Below are 17,509 nucleotides of genomic sequence, written 5' to 3' on the forward strand. Positions count from 1 at the left end.
TCGCAGGAGAGCTTCTGTAAAGTTTAGAAGGTAGGAGACGAGGTACTGGCAGAAGTAAAGCTGTGAGGACGGGGCGTGGGTCGTGCTTGGGTAGCTCAGATGGTAGAGCACTTGCCCGCGAAAGGCAAAGGTCCCGAGTTCGAGTCTCGGTCCTGCATACAGTTTTAATCTGCCAGGAAGTTTCAACTTTCTATTTTCAATACTTCCCACATATTTCAATAACGCCAAAGGCATATCACCGCCTCTTACTGAATTCTTCAAGCTCAGATTGTTTAGACCTATGTCGAACTATGCATTATTGACTAACCTATTTCTTCTGTATCATTCTCACCTTTTATTACCTTTCGCCACATTTAATCTCTATCGTATACGTCTTAAGTGTACTTTTTCAACTATATACCAGTATCCTTTATCTACATTTAATGTAGGGTTTGTCTCCAACTCTTAGGTTAATACCTTGACATTTCACTTCCCCGGAATTACATTACTGGCCATTAAAATTGCTACACCACGAAGATGACGTGCTACAGACGCGAAATTTAACCGACATGAGAAAGATGCTGTGATATGCAAATGATTAGATGCTGTGATATGCAAATGATTACCTTTTCAGAGCATTCAAACAAGGTTGGCGCCGGTGGCGACACCTACAACGTGCTGACATGAGGAAAGTTTCCAACCGATTTCTCATACACAAACAGCAGTTGACCGGCGTTGCCTGGTGAAACGTTGTTGTGATGCCTCGTGTAAGAATTGCGTACCATCACGTTTCCGACTTTGATATAGGTCGGATTGTAGCCTATCGCGATCGCGGTTTATCGTATCGCGAGATTGCTGCTCGCGTTGGTCGATATCCAATGACCGTTAGCAGAATATGGAGGCTGATACGGACCGCCAAGCTGGATCTCAACGGCCTCGTATCACTAGCAGTCGAGATGACAGGCATCTTATCCGCATGGCTGTAACAGATCGTGCAAACACATCCCGATCCCTGAGTCAACAGATGGGGACGTTTACAACACAACAACCATCTGCACGAAAAGTTCGACGACGTTTGCAGCAGCATGAACTATCAGCTCGGAGACCATGGCTGCGGTTAGCTTTGACGCTGCATCACAGACAGGAGCGCCTGCGATGGTTTACTCAACGATGAACCTGGGTGTACGAATGGCAAAATGTCATTTTTTCTGATGAATCCAGGTTATGTTTACAGCATCATGATGACCATATCCGAGTTTGGTGACATCACGGTGAAAGCACATTGGGAGCGTCTATTCGTCATCGCCGTAGTGGCGTATCACCAGGCGTGATGGTATTGGGTGCCATTGGTTAAACGTCTCGGTTACCTCTTGTGCACATTGACGGCACTTTGAACATTGTACCTTACATTTCAAATGTGTTACAACCCGTGGCTCTATCCTTCATTCGATCCCTGCGGAACCCTACATTTCAGCAGGGTAATGCGCTATCACATGTTGCAGGTCACGTACGGGCCTTTTTGGATACAGAAAATGTTCGACTGCTGCCTTGGGCAGCACATTCTCCAGATCTCTCACCAATAGAAAACGTGTGCTCAATGGTGGCCGAGCAACTGGCTCGCACAATATTCCAGTCACTACCCTTGGTGAGCTGTGGTATCGTGTTGAAGCTGCATGGGCAGCTGTACCTGTACACGCCATCCAAGCTCTGTTGACTCAATGCCCAGGCTTATCAAGGCCTTTATTACGACCAGAGTTGGTTGTTCTGGGTACTTATTTCTCAGGATCTATGCACCCAAACTGCGTGAAAATGTAATCACATGTCAGTTCTAGTATAATAATTTGTCCAATGAATACCCGTTTATCTTCTGCATTTCTTCTTGGTGTAGCAATTTTAATGGTCAGTAGTGTATTTCAAATCATGTTTGCCCACAACCAGATTTGTACCCAGGACTTGACATAGTTCTTTCATCTATCCCCATTTAGCATGTTTCTAATTCATGAGCCTTTTACACTACTGTCTATCTTGTTCTTCCATCTATAAAATTGAATATTTCGTGAATTATTCATTGTTGTTTCGCTTCTGCCTTCGTTCTTACGATGTCCTATTTTGTTATATTAATTCCCTTCTGTACTATGTTCCACTCCTTTTCTAGTGAACAACTCTTGATACTTAGGCCACTGGTCACTACCTCAGAGTACTACACCTCATTTCGTCCTAATTTAAGTAAAACATTCATCTGGCTATTCTTCTTTCTTTATCTATTTGTATTTCAACCTGCTTTTAATTATTACGGTGTTATGTCTGTGTGTGTGCTTTTCAGTCCAGAATTTACGACTGAACATGTTTTAGAGGAAGCAACAATACTCAGATCAAAAGACGATAATTACATTTTCACCTCGCAGGATTAGTGCAATACTGTAATCAGCTGTGACTGTCGTCTCTGAGCACAAATGGAGTTCATTATTACGTGCAGCTGCACAGCCGGCAACGGAAGAAAACAATGTACCGTCGCTCCGCTCTTCGGATACCGTTAAGAGAGTTAATGAAGGCTATTCTGTGAGCTGTGTGATGGGAAATGGGGACACCTGACGCTTCGGGTAATTCCACACACTGTATCTCGTTCGCAGTATTTATTGTACATGCGGTGAACAGTTTGCAGCATAGTAGAAATCGCAACGAACAATCATTTATGCGTTTGACGTTGGAGAAAGCGGATTCTGACGTTTCGGAAATGTTTCTTGTAGAGGTATGTATTTTAACTGTGGATCATACATTTGATAAGCGGTTTATACTTGCGAATAATACAGTTGCGTCTCTGGATGTTTCCGATCAACTTTCGTTGTTTCATATATTAACTTCGTCGCATTAACTAATCTGTTGTTCAGCCTATAAGAAGGATTCCTTGATAACACACAACCTGCAACAAACAAGGAACATGCGAAACGTACGCAGGGGTACTTTGATTCGTCAGAGCCATCAATTGTGGCAACGATACATTTCCGGGCACATATTCATAGGACCTTTCTTTCATTTTTTTCATCCATTTACAGTCAGGAATCCATCCCTGTAGATTTATTAACAAGAAAAACTGCTGCACTTGGTCGTCGGCATGCGATTCCGGATCTAGATAAACCTGGTCCCACCATCGGGTTTAATAAAAATACGATTTAAGAAACGTGGCTCCGATAACGCTGTAACTGCGTGCAGCATGGCCAAGAACAGGTAGCATGAACTGTGCAATGTCCTGGCACCGTCCCATTAGCTGAGTGACACAAGAGAATGCCGTGGGAAAGGACATGCAGACTCAACAATATCAGTCGCAATATTAGTCTCCTTCGCGTCAAACATTTTCATTTTTCAGTTAAAGTAGCAAATTGTATGCAATTTTCAACTCTACAATGCGGTAGTTTAAGACATAACATGAACTTCTTACAGACGACCAGTTTGTTTCCTCTGTGACACAAATAAAACCAATAATAGTGGATACAGTAACATCGTCTGTATCCAGCGAGGTACAAAAAAAGCCATAGGCAGGTTACACTAGATTATACCTGATGATATGCACAAAAATTCCGTTATGTACATCTGACCACTAGGGTTATCTTCACAAAGCCGGTACGTATACTTACCAGCAACGTTCGCTTTAGAGAAGATGTTCAAAGCGATCGCCTTGCATTTGCAAACACTTCGCCACTCGCCGGATCATACTTCGGTGGACCCTACGCAACACGTCTGCATTCTCTATTGCCGTAGTAGCATGCACACAAGCTACTACGTCGTGCGCATTCATGAGTGGAGTATTATAAACCTGATCGTTCAAGCGTCCCCACAAACAAAAATCTGGTGAATTAAGGTTCGGGGAACGTGGATGCCAGAACACTGGACTTCCATGACCATTCAGTTTCCCCGGAAATGCTTTATTTAAATAATTACGCACATTCATTCCAAAGTGTGGCAGTGCAGTATCATGCTGAATCCACAGCTGTCACCGAAAGCCAAGTGGGACGCTTCTAATGCGTCAGGCAAAGTATTGGAAAGAAACATATCGTACAGGTGCGCATACAACTTGTCCGGCAATAGGTAATGGCTCAGAAGCACAGTTTCCATTATGCCAGGTCTCAGGTTGATGCCAAAGCATGCCTGAAAGCCGCGTTCACGGGTGACATGTGGGTTGTGTTCTGACCAATAATGGCTGTTGTGGAGGTTGAAAATACCTTCACGAATGAAGCTAGATCCGTCAGTCCTTATCACGTTATTTGCAAAATGTTCATTATCTTCCTCTTAGTGCAAAAGCCATTCACAAATATGTACTCGTGGAATGCAGTCTTCTGGCCGCTGGTGTTAACTGGTAATGATGTAGATGTAGTTCTTCATCGTGCAACGCTTCAACAACCTAACTTTGATGTATCTGGAACTGCCTAGCAGTAACACATGTACTTCGTCGAAGTGATTTGAGGAACAGTTTCAATAACCGCACCTTCTGTTTGTGAAGTACATCTAGTCCTTGGATGACCTTTGTCCATTACTTGTGGATGAAAAAATGGTTCAAATGGCTCTGAGCATTATGGGACTTGACATCTGAGGTCGTCAGTCCCCTAGAACGTAGAACTACTAAAACCTAAATAACCTAAGGACATCATACACATCCATGCCCGAGGCAGGATTCGAACCTGCGACTGTAGCAGTCTCGCGGTTCCGGACTAAAGCGCCTAGAACCGCTCGGTCAAGCGGGCGGCATTTGTGGAAGAAGATTATTGGTTTTCCGAAGGCATTGCTCCGGGCGACGAAAAACTTCCTTATCGGTTTGGCACCTTTGAGAGTACAGTGCAGCTTATGCATGAACAGCAGCAGCAGTTTAGTTATCGGATGCACCCAGCATCAGAAACACATCGACTTAGCCATAGTTTGTGTACTCCATCAGGAAGCTGCACTACATCAACTTCACAGGACCAGTTATACATATGCATTGCACGGTTAGTAGACACAAGCATGCCGTTCAATGGATCCCATTGTAATGTATTAGGCTATTGTCATGTGACAGAATGATGTACTGCTTATAAACGACGAGAACTAGGCAACAGATGTCTAAAAAAAGAAAAAAAGAAAAAAAGAGCCATACGAGGATTCGATCCATAGCTCTATGGAGGATGGGGGTTGGATATACCAGCGATCTGCTCAATGAGCTACGATGGCTGATACAGAAATGAAGGGTGATAGACGTTCCTCTGTACGTTCGGGTGCGCTGCACGACGTGACAGTGTTTCCAGCTCCTCGTTTTCATAGAGCGTTTTCAGCACCCAATCCGATTTTTCTAGATAAATTTTTTTCTTGAATCTGGATGAGGAATCGCATGGCGGCCTAGAAGTGCGGCTTTTTCCTTCAGCCTATATATACGGTCAGTCACATTAATGTGACCACCGCCTATGCTCCACGTCCACGTGGAATAACCTCTCTTCGAAGGCAGGTGATAGCACTAACAGTGGAGGGTATATAAAATATTTTCTTTGTCCTAATGCAGAAACGAAGCGATTTATCCAGTATCGGAAAGGGCATGATCATTGGCTTTTTGGGCCAAGAGTGGAAGCATTTCCGAAATGGCTAAGTTTGTAAACTGTTTGCGCACTGGCTTAGCCGTATTAAGCAGTGCATGGTAAAATGGCGGTGTCCAAAACCGGCGGCGAGGCAACCATCGTCCGTAGATGACAGGTGTGAACGATGGGTGCGGAGATGGTTACGAGCGGATAGAAGAGCAGCTGTTGAGCAACTGACTGCCCAGATGAATCTAGAGGCTGGCAACATTGTATCCTCAATTACCATTTAGCTAGCAGGAAGCGCCTGGTTGATGCATCCATGCTTGATGCTATTCATCGGTGACGAATGTTGGAATTTGCACACCAATACCGCAACTGGACAGCCACAGTGAGTGAAAGGTAGCCTTTTCGCATGAATCAGTTTGATTCTCCCTCAAATAGATTTCCGTTGGCGGGAACGGCGTGAAATGTCTGAAAGCGGACGAGGAGGGAGCCTTATGGTCTGAGTAATATTTTCGTGGCTTACCTTGGGTGATCCCATCATTCTGTAAGTTACAGTGGATCTACACAAGTATGCATCTATCCTTGGGGGCAACGACATGCAGTTCGTCTTTCTTCGGCGCCATGGCATCTACCAGCAGGACGATGTACCGTGTCACACAGGTCACAGTGTATGTATGTGGTTCAAAGAGCACCAGGATGAGCTTACCGCACCCGTGGCCACCACATTCCCCGGATTTGAACATATTCGAGAATCTATTAGAACACCTCGATCGGGCTGTAGGCGCCATGGATCCTCAACCGAGACACTTAGCGCAGCTGGCCACGGCACTGGAGTCTGCAAGGCCCCACATCGCTGTCGGTACCTCCCAGAACCTCACTGACTCTCCTCCTGTGTGTCTTGCAGCGGGACGTGCTACGAAAAGTGGCTGCCATAGTCAATATGGGCAAGTAAAGGACGCACGCCTCGTGCAGAGTGGGCCAGAATCACCGCCTCCTCCCTCCCTCTTTCATTTTTTCTACAATCTCTGCCAGTATGTACGGCCATGCTGTGGCTCACATTGCTGTAGTTTGTAGGTTTCCGCCCTCTGTTGGAGGCCAGACGGTATCGTTTAGTTGGCATGGCTGCGGTTGTTTTGTCTTCTTCTCGTGTTGACTGGCGCCATTCGTTTTGTAAGCGTTGCTTGTCCGCTGGTGGCAGCAACGGTGGTTATCAATATGTAGTAACTGTCACGCTACCTCTGGGGAGACGTCGTATTTTTCACGGCTCGTGTTAGGGGTCACTTCAATTGGGGACTCGGGAGGAGCCAGGTCCGCGCAGTGCGTGAACACGCCGGGACCGCTGGTGGCGAGCAATGACTGCCGGATGGATGGGCTGTCGTCAAGAGTGTGCACGACCTCGTTGTAAATCGGATCCAGCAAGCTTTAAGATGAGTGCTTTTCAATCCAAGTAGAGAAACCTCCACCACTGCGATATCTCGAGATTCTTCAGTGACTTCGGTTCGTGTTGCTGCTCGTAGTGTCGTCGAGGTGAAGAGCAGCGATTGGAGTGCTTGTGGAAGGTGGATATTATTAGCCTTCCTTGACTTCTTATTACTATTTAATGAGTTCAACTTGTTACAGTTTGTTAAGTTCAACCAGCGGCCGGCTGGCGATTCTTCTGCTCTGGTGGTAGTGACTAGTTCTGGGCGTTCTAAACACAATATTCTGCGGACACAGTGCAGACCGTCGGTTCCGGCTTTAGCGTATTGTTCCATCTTTGCATTTGGTCTACTGGACGTCAGGTAGCTTCAGCATGATTATCGCTAGTCATTCGTTAGAGTGCCACTAGTCTGAGTTACCGTCTTGTGAAGTGAATACAACTCTGGGCTGCCCATCTCATCGCTCGCGAACGTGTTTGTTGCAGGACCTTCTCAGAGCTCGATTCCTGGAGCACCGTCTGTGGCCCCTTGTGTTACAAAGTTTACCATCATCTTATTTCACCCGTTTGGTGACCAGTTGCTTGTTTTTTTAATGAACCTTTGCTATTTGATTTGCTGTTTTACAGCAGGTTTCAAATTTTTTTTATGTTATTGCCGTTCCTGCCGTTTCCGTGGCTTTCAGCCGTGATTGTGGCCATTTGCCTTAAAATTCTAATTTGGTATTTGTGTTTTAGCAGTAAGCCTGACACCTTATTTACTGCCGTTCCTGGCGTCTGATGCCTTCTGCTGTGTTTGTGCTGACTTACCTTAATATTTCAATACCTGTAAGTTGTAAATTGCAACGAGTTCTTAAACAATTCTTAATTTCATGCCATTCTTGGCGTGTAAGGCCTTCAGCCGTGATTGTGGCCGCTTGCCTTAAAATTATAAATTGCTATTTGTATTTACGTAGTAAGCCTTTAAAACCTTATTTACTGCCATTCCTTGCGTCTGATGTCGTCTTCTGTGTCTGTGGCGACTTGCCTTTAATATTTGAATACCTGTAATTTGTAAGTTGCAGTGAGTTATAACAATTCTTAATCGCCATTCCTGGCGTGTAACGCCTTCCGTCAAGATCACAGTGGCTCGCTTTTAAAACATTATCTGTTGTATCTGTATTTTAATGGTGATTTGTTAAACTGTGCCGGCCGGAGTGGCCGTGCGGTTCTAGGCGCTACAGTCTGGAACCGCTACGGTCGCAGGTTCGAATCCTGCCTCGGACATGGATGTGTGTGATGTCCTTAGGTTAGTTGGGTTTAAGTAGTTCTAAGTACTAGGCGACTGATGACCTCAGAAGTTAAGTCACATAGTGCTCAGAGCCATTTGAACCATTTGTTAAACTGTAACTCACTGAAAACACTATTATTTACACAGTTGTTTAGTCCTTCATTAATAACGTGTGGTATTTTTATTTATTGTTGAGTCTGGATTTATTGGTTTAAAATAAATTGCGTGTAACTGTAAAAGGCAACTAATTGTAGCTGATCACAGCCCTCTCCACAATGGTAACCGAATGCTGCCTTCCCTTGAATACCAGGTTTCAATTGCCGTCTGTTCACGGTTATCACAAGCATTCACACAAAAACTCTGAAGAGATAGGAAAGATCCCTCACCTTCGTCAAGGAATTGTTAAGGGAGCTCGAGAACTTTACGGAGATCTGCCAGTCACTGCAAGAGAAGCGTTGCGTAACACGGAGCGGTTTACTGTTAACGTTCATGGAGCATATGTTGTAAAAATAGGCAGACACTATACAGGCCTCCTATAAATGATTCATTCGTTTCAAATTTCCATATTTTTCAAAGTATATCGACGAAAAAATCACAACACCAAAAGATAATTAATGTAGAGTAATGAAATTTCGGGAATTCACTTGTCTAGGTAATATATTTAACTGATTAACATTGCAAGGATTAATGCAAGTTCGAGATAAGCTATAGCAAATGTGAAATGCAGGTACATTAATAACGCCAGGATGCGTGCATGCTTGGTGTTGTACAGGTGCACATTATGATGTACAGGTTCCGGATGTCAGTTTGTAGATGGTCTATGCTTGCTGCAATTGCTCGGTCAGTGCTGTTTGTGGAAGATGCAGGAGTTGTCGTCCGATGATGTCTCACATGTACTCGGTTGGAGACATATCCGTTGATCAACCATCAACCAAGCCAAGGCAACATGTCGACATTTTGTAGAGCATGCTGGGTTACAACAGTGGTATGTGGGTAAGCGTTATCCTGTTGGAAAATCAACCCTGGGATGCTGTTAATGAATGGCAGCACAACAGGTCGCATCACCAGAGTGACGTACAAATTTGCAGTCAGGATTCATGGCATAACCATGGGAGTGCTCCTGCTGCCATACGAAATCGTACCGCAGACCCTAACTGCACATGCAGGTCCAGCGTCTCCAGCATGGAGACAGGCTGGTTGCAGGCCTTCAACTGGCCTCGTCCTAACCAACACACGGCCGTAAGAGCCACTGTGGCAGAACCAGCTGTCATCAGAAAACACATCAGAACTCCAGCCCGGCCTCCAACGAGTTCTCGCTTGACACCATTGAAGTCGTAGATGGTGGTGGTTTGGAGTCAGTAGAAGGAGTGTTACAGGACGACTGGCTCGGAGCTGTCCTTAATGAAAACGATTTTTAACAGTTCGTTGAGTCATTTAGATGATAACTGCTGCTCAAATTGCTGCTGCAGATGCAATGCGATGCGCCAGAGCTATATGCCGAATACGAAGGTCTTCCCTCCCTTTGAGTAACGCATTCGGGAGGACGACAGTTCAATCCCGCGTCCGGCCATCCTGATTTAGGTTTTCCGTGATTTCCCTAAATCGCTCCAGGCAAATGCCGGGATGGTTCCTTTGAAATGGCAAGGCCGACTTCCTCCCCCGTCCTTCCCTAATACGATGAGACCGATGACCTCGCTGTTTGGTCTCATCCCCCAAACAATCCAATCCAAATCCTCTCGGTAATGCCATGTGGCTGTCCGGAACCCGGTTTTCTTGCGGCCGTGCATTCTCTTGACAACTGCTGCGAGCGGTCACATACAGTGGCTACATTCCTGCCAGTGATTCCGCAGTATCGCAGCAGGAACATGCAGCTTCTCGTAGCTCTATTACATGACCTCGTTCAAACTCAATGAGGTGCTGATAGCGGAGTATTTGTCTCCTTAAAAGCTCTTTGATTCTCTAATGACCTCGTTTTCGACGGTACGTTAAACACTAATCTCCTCCTCCTCCTCTCGCTTAAAAGCATTTTTGACTAACATCAACTCATTAAGTCCAACCTCACAGCTAACCAACGCTCACGACCATTATAGAGTGTATTTAAAGCAAACGTGGTTTGCATCCTCACGGTAGCGTTACTAGCGCCCCTCTTATACGACTGCTGCTATATCTGAACAGGCATCGTCTTTCAGATGTACAAACACGCCTACCAACTTTCGTTTATGTCGCACAACTTTTTCTTGATGTGATTTTTTTCCGTTAGAGTATTACTTTTACAAATCCGATTAATGTCTGAGTAGAACCCGAAACTCACAGAGTTTGCATTGTGCCCACTGTTTGTTTGAGTGCAGTGCCTTCACAAAATGGCAATATGGAAAGAAAATAGTTCTTTTTTTAAATATTGGAATAGGCAAGATTTTCATCCCTTATTAACAGTTTTTAAACAGAAAAGTACCGGTCGATCAAATAGAGCACGCAACCCCCCCCCCCCCCAAAAAAAAAGTCCGCAGGAAACGCCGTGGAAGATTTTGTGGTGCAGGCTACATTTCAAACTATACGGTCTGCAGCTCGTGCAACGATGAAAATCGGAAGGCACCTTAGATTTTGCTTCACAATGCAGGAAGCACTTGAGGACGAACATTTCCGTACCCAGCCGATATTTAACGGCGAAGCAACCTTCCATTTACCAGGAAAGGTGAATTATTTGCTGGTGACTAAACAGATTTGGCACCCTCAGGTATTGGTCAGTCTCTGATATGTTCAATAAGTTCATAGCTGTTCTTAACTGAAAAATTGTTTTCATAAGTATAAGAATCACTGAGAATGTCTTTAAGTTTCTTGCTGATAAAATATGCTGGACTGTTTCTCGAGTTGACTTTAGGACGTATAGGACAATTTTTTTTATAAACCTTTTTTTGGGAACGTAGTTTCGGAGGTGATAAGTTCATGAGAAAACATTTTAAAACATCACAGTCAGATAACAGAAAGTCAGAAGATTTCAGTGGTTTCTTAATCTGGGCCAGAAATATGGGTGTGGGGTCATTGTGTATTTCATGAATTTTATTATTATGGAAAAATTCTAGTGTTTTGTTGACATATTCAGATTTATACCTAAAACAGCTGAGTCCCCCTTGTCAGATTTGACTTTCAGAGCTTTGTTTTCAGATAACTTTCTATTAATATTCCTGAGCATTTTGGAGTCACAGTTATTTGATTTTTGGTTTTGAAAATTTTTGTGTATAATATTCTTAACTTGCAGCCGAGTACTAATATTATCATTACTGTTTAGCTGAGTCACATACCATAGACAATTAATTCTTCGATATTGTTGTCAGTGAGTATTGGTGGAATATTATGTTGGAGACCCTTCTCAAGTAATTCGGTTTACTTTTTGTCAAACGTGATGGTGTTTGAAATAATCACCTTATCGTAAATCCTTTGTTCTGATGTGGAAGGAGATTCTAGTTTTTGTAACTTGTTAGGATTGAGAGCAAGTAATTTCTGATTAAGTCTAGTTGACACAACTAGTTGTTCTGTGCACACTTGGTCATTAATGTTACATAAAATACACATAAACTGCATTGGCGTCAAGGAGTTGCTTAGTGCCAAGTGGAGCATGAGCATTTGTTTGTTAAGAGCCATTGTATAATAATTTTATTTCAGTTTTTAACCAAACAGTGTCACATTTTGGCTTTGCTATTTTGGATGTGGGTCAAAAATTTCATAATGTGTATCAAAAAACTTCGCAATTTATAATACCTTTTAAGTTTTTCTGAGTGCAAAATCCTTGCACTTCCTAAGGCTAAGTTCTTTGACCATAACCTACATGTTTCTGTATAAGCAACATCTATACATTTCCTACGTCTAAGTTCTTTGACCATAGCCGACAACTTTGTATGTACAAGGTGTACATCTCGAGTGCACGTCGCAATAGTGAAATATGCAGCTAAATTTTATAAATGATAACAAATTTATAAATGATAACAAATGTGCAGCTAAGTGGAAAAACTGTCACCATAGCGTAATTTTAATAATGATGCTTCATATTTATGTAAGTACAGATATCGACAAATGCTGTCTCGCCACTTACAATTGTTCCGCTTGTTTCTGGTTAGTCACCAACAAATAATTTTCTTTATATTTATACAGTGATTTCCACCAATATAAAGATGTACATGAATGTATAAACACCTGAGGATGGGCACAAGCCCGAAACCGGTCGTGTGACGAATAAATAATCTTTTATTATGACTGATAGCGGAATTTTTTCTACACCCTATAAAGGAACAGTCACAGAGTTCAACAGCATCCACTACGGATAATATTCATTTTTTAAAAAGCAAATTTATTTAAAAAAATTGAATATCCTTTACATGTAAGTAGTGGTATCTTTTTAAGAGTAAAATTACTCGATATAGCCCGCTTCAGGATCAGTGACCGCCTCCAACCTTGTCCAGAAGCGATCGTACGCACTCTTTAAAAACAGCTCTGTCCATATTCGCAAATAATGCTTCGATAGCGGTGCGTAGAGATGCGACATTACGGTGCCCCGTTTATTGGCGGCTTTCTACTACGTTCCAGACATAGTAGACGAGGGGGGTTCAAATCCGAGCTATCCGGGAGCCAGAACTCCTTTGACCAGAACATGTGAACGTTATCCGAAAGCCAGTTTTGGACTAAATGGCTCGTATGGGGTTCTCCTACGCCGTCTGACGCATTGTTCGCTCGCTTATATTCAATACTGCTGCCAGTTTTCTCTGTGATAGTCAGGAGTCCTCCGAAATCAGGGCCTGGGGCTTTTAGATGACTGCTGCAGTTTGTGATACGTGTTTCCTCCAACGATGTTTCCTTGACTGGTTATCGGAACTTTCCCCGCCTTCTCCGAAGCGTTATACTTCGCCACAATATTGTAAACAGTCGTCCTCGGGTACCCGAAGAATCGAACTATTTCAGTGGGCGAACTCCCAGCGCGAAGACTTTAGACACTCGCGGGTCTTCGGTTGTACTCCGCATTTGTCCGTAACATCCCGGCCATTTTGAGGTTCTGATTGTTTACTAGATGCCTACGACTTTCAAGAACGCCAATCGCGACCTCTATCGGAGCTACGATATGGCGGGAAATTAAAATCGAAATTTGTCCGGATTTAAGCGACGCATCCTATACTGCTTGTATTACGAGAGCATGTTGAAACGTAATTCCTCCGAATTTTGTATGCGAAAAGTATTAAAGTAGTTAAAATAAAATTAACCATGATGAGATTCTACGTTTTTATTCTTCATGTCTACATACGAGGGTTGGAACTTAAATAGTGGCAACTGTTTATTCACAACCGATACAAAAGAGTTACATTTTTGCCCCTGTTACTGTCCTTCAAAGTAGTCACCAACGTCGTGTAGAACATGTTGCCAGCGATGTGGAAGGTGTAGTATACCGTTAGCAGAGCCTGTTCTGTTGATGGTGCAAATGGACCGCTCAACTGTCTGTCGAATCTCTGGAACAGTTCTGAAGCGAATACCACGAAGTGGTTCCTTCATCTTCAGATCAAAGTCACAAGGACTTAAGTCCGGGGAGTGTGGTGGATGGTACAGTAGTTTCCAGTCCCATCGAGCGAACAGAGCAGCCTCAGCTTGCGCTGTATGCGTCCGCACATTGTCGTGCAAAATGATGGGTGGGTTGCGCAGAAAGTGTCGCCGCTTCTTTCACAAAGCTGGTCGCAGGTGATGCTCCAAAAACTAACAGTAATACTGTGCAGTGACGGTCTGCCGTGGACGAACGTAATGGGTTAGGATAACACTGTCACAGTCGTACACGAGAATCACCATAACTTTAGACCGCTCCATTTGCACCATCAACAGAACAGGCTCTGCTAACGTTATACTACGCCTTCCTGAAAATGGGTTCTACACAACTCTGGTGACTTCTTTCAAGGACACTAACAGGTGAAAACATGTAACTGTTTTGTATCGGTTGTGAATAAACAGTCGCCACTTTTTTAGTTCCAACTCATATTTGTAGCCGTCTGCCACTAGAGAGTTCCGAATGTTGCGTGTAATAGGGCAGTTGTAATGTATCTATGTCGGTGAGTGAACAACAGCGCCCTGTTATCGAATTTCGAAACCAAGAGTTCAACACATAGCACAGCCACTCCTTCAGTACAATGCCAGACCAAAGACGAGCGCTGCAAAAATCCGACGCCTAGGGTTCACTGTCATTCTCCCATACAGTCTCGACTCGGCTCCATCCGATTTTCATGTATTTCGAAAACTTTCCAGGACTTCACTTTGATAGTGATGGAGCACTGCAAATAGAGGCGAGGTTTCTCTTCTTTCGGGTCAAAAGCGTAATCTATGTCAGATAATGACATGTTCAATAGAAAGATGCAGCAGAATAGCTTATTATAGTAATTAATCTTTATTATTTACAGAATGTTCCGGCATTGCTAAGTACCTTCCGAACCAGTAACAACCTGTCAATAAAATTATGTTCCACCACCTTTAGAACATCCGAATATGATAACTCAGGTATATATGAAATGACATGTAGCAACTGTAATAACTTGGCCTAAGAGAAAGAAATTTTAACTTCAGATATAAAGAAAACATTAGAAACAGCGAGAATAATCAGTCAAACTTCTTTCCACATTTGCAAAATGGAAAACACACTGCAAATACAATCGAAATGCTCTCCAAATCTTGCACAGAATACCAAAAAGTCTTGCAATGAACATTCTTCAAGAAATGGAAATATATACAAACGAGAAAATACCCACAAGAAGTATTAAACGAGCGTACATAATTTAGTAACAAATACTACCTCAAATACGTTATTGAACCTTAAGCACACGGAAAACGGTAAATCGGAAATAATACACGTAACAACCGAAGATAATCGTGATAGAATTTAGTTAGTAAAATAATATCACTGTTCATCTGTATAATCTATGCAAACATATAACATAGTATGAGGAGAACTCTTGAACTAATGGTGAACAATAATTAATGTATTATTTTCAATCGACAGTTATAAGGCATTTCAGTAACAATGATATACGTCAAATCACTAAACACGTGAGTACAATATAATCACTTCGCTGGCAGAAGTGGCCGAGCGGTTCTAGGCGCTACAGTCTGGAACCGCGCGACCGCTACGGTCGCAGGTTTGAATCCTGCCTCGGGCTTGGATGTGTATGATGTCCTTAAGTTAGTTAGGTTGAAGTAGTTCTAAGTTCTAGGGGACTGATGACCTCATAAGTTAGTCCCATAGTGCTGAGAGCCATTTGAACGATTTTTGATAGTCAATTCAATACAACGAATTTTGATAGTCAATTCAATACAAACAACATTCACATTTACAGACGGTCTCAGAAAAATTGTATTCGCGGGTACTTGACAGTTGTGGTAATCGACAAAACAGTCTCTCGTTAATGAAGGTTAATTATTATAAGCAACTATTGTCGTGCATTTTCCTCATAAGAGGAGAGGCTCAGTGAACAAAGTCAGACGTTCTACAGTGACGGTATCAACAAACTAATGACTATGTTCAGAAAAAAATATGTAGAATAATGATATAGAACCTTAACAACGATTGTTTTATTTAATAGGCTTTAATATGAGATGTATATAAAATTGGTCAAAAACGTCGAAATTTATTGCCAGCAGCTATTTTTTTACCATGTTAGAAATATCCTCTCTAATTTTCGGAATTTAATAGTGCTGTAAATGATGTAAAATCGATCTTGTTTCAACTGATGTGCAGTGGAACCGTCCATTTTAAATGTGGTTTGGTCCTTGTTTGCGATATTTTGTTGTTTCCTGCCATCAGAGGAGACATATGTAGAGTATAAATGACTATGGGCCCATTTACGATGATATTAATTAAGATTTATTAAATAAATCTACAGTTTGTGGAACACACAACCCGAACGAAAGCTTTCGTAGCCTCTTTTGGAAGAGACGCCCAAAAACAAAATTTTGGACATCTGCTATTGTTAAAATCTCCTCGTATAATTCTTGTGTTATGTTCAATGATGGTAACTGTGGTTGAAACAGGATCTTAGACTGGGATTTTATTCAGTTTCCTTCACTGAAAATCTATTGAATAAGACTGATGATGTGCGTATTGCTAGTTCGGAAATGTCGGTGGAGGATATTTCGTAAAGGGCATGCGAGAAGGATGAGAATAGCTGAAAAGAGCTGCGTGAAGACCAAAAGAGGAAATGTTTGGTTATGGCCAACACACTTGTTTCTGCTACAAATAGTAATAAATTCTTACAACTTCAGTTTCTCAGCCTATAAGCAACATTTTCTCCTGATGCACGGCAGATGAAAAACTGAAATTTGCTACAGGTGGCACAAAATTTTTCAAAGTGCGTTACTATAAAATGAATGTAAATTTTTGCGAAATAAATATTACAACGTGTCATGTAAATATGTTAAAACAATTCCGAGAGTTCTAAGACTGATGTTAAATAAGTGGTTGACGGGAGGTATGGATCAGTTAGTAGGACATATTCTGAGGCATCAAGGAATCACCAATTTAGTACTGGAAGTCGGCGTGGAAGGTAAAAATCGTAGTGGGAGACGAAGAGATGAATACACTAAGCAGATTCAGAAGAATGTAAGTTGCAGTAGTTACTTGGAGATGAAGAAGCTTGCACAGAATAGGTTAGCATGGACAGCTGCATCAAACCAGTCTCTGGACTGAAGACGGCAATAACAACAACAACTCAACACATTTTGAAAGTGATAAGTAAGCGCTGAGAATTTTCCTCGTTTGACGTAATGTATTGTAAAAGCACCCAGAAACGTCCGGATTAGTTTAAAAAAGAAAAAAAAGAAGAACGTTCGGATCATAGCAAATAACATGACAACAAGTATGAAATTCGGTTCAGTTATCACTCAAACAGACATTACATCATCTTGTGTTAACAGTGTGTCTTCTCATACTTCCTCCCTTACGAGTTTTCACGTGAAATACACTACTGGCCATAATTGCAACACCAAGAAGAAATGCAGATGATAAACGGATATTCATTGGACAAATATACGATACTAGAACTGACATGTGATTACATTTTCACGCAATTTGTGTTCACAGATCCCGAGAAATCAGTACCCAGAGCAACCACCTCTGGCCGTAATAACGGCCTTGATACGCCTGGACATTGAGTCAAACAGAGCTTGGATGGCGTGTACAGGTACAGCTGCCCATGCAGCTTAAACACGATACCACAGGTCATCAAGAGTAGTGACTGGCGTATTGTGACGAGCCAATTGCTCGGCCACCATTGACCAGACGTTTTCAGTTGGTGA

This window comes from Schistocerca gregaria, chromosome 2 (assembly GCF_023897955.1).
Source record: "Schistocerca gregaria isolate iqSchGreg1 chromosome 2, iqSchGreg1.2, whole genome shotgun sequence".
Taxonomy (NCBI): domain Eukaryota; kingdom Metazoa; phylum Arthropoda; class Insecta; order Orthoptera; family Acrididae; genus Schistocerca; species Schistocerca gregaria.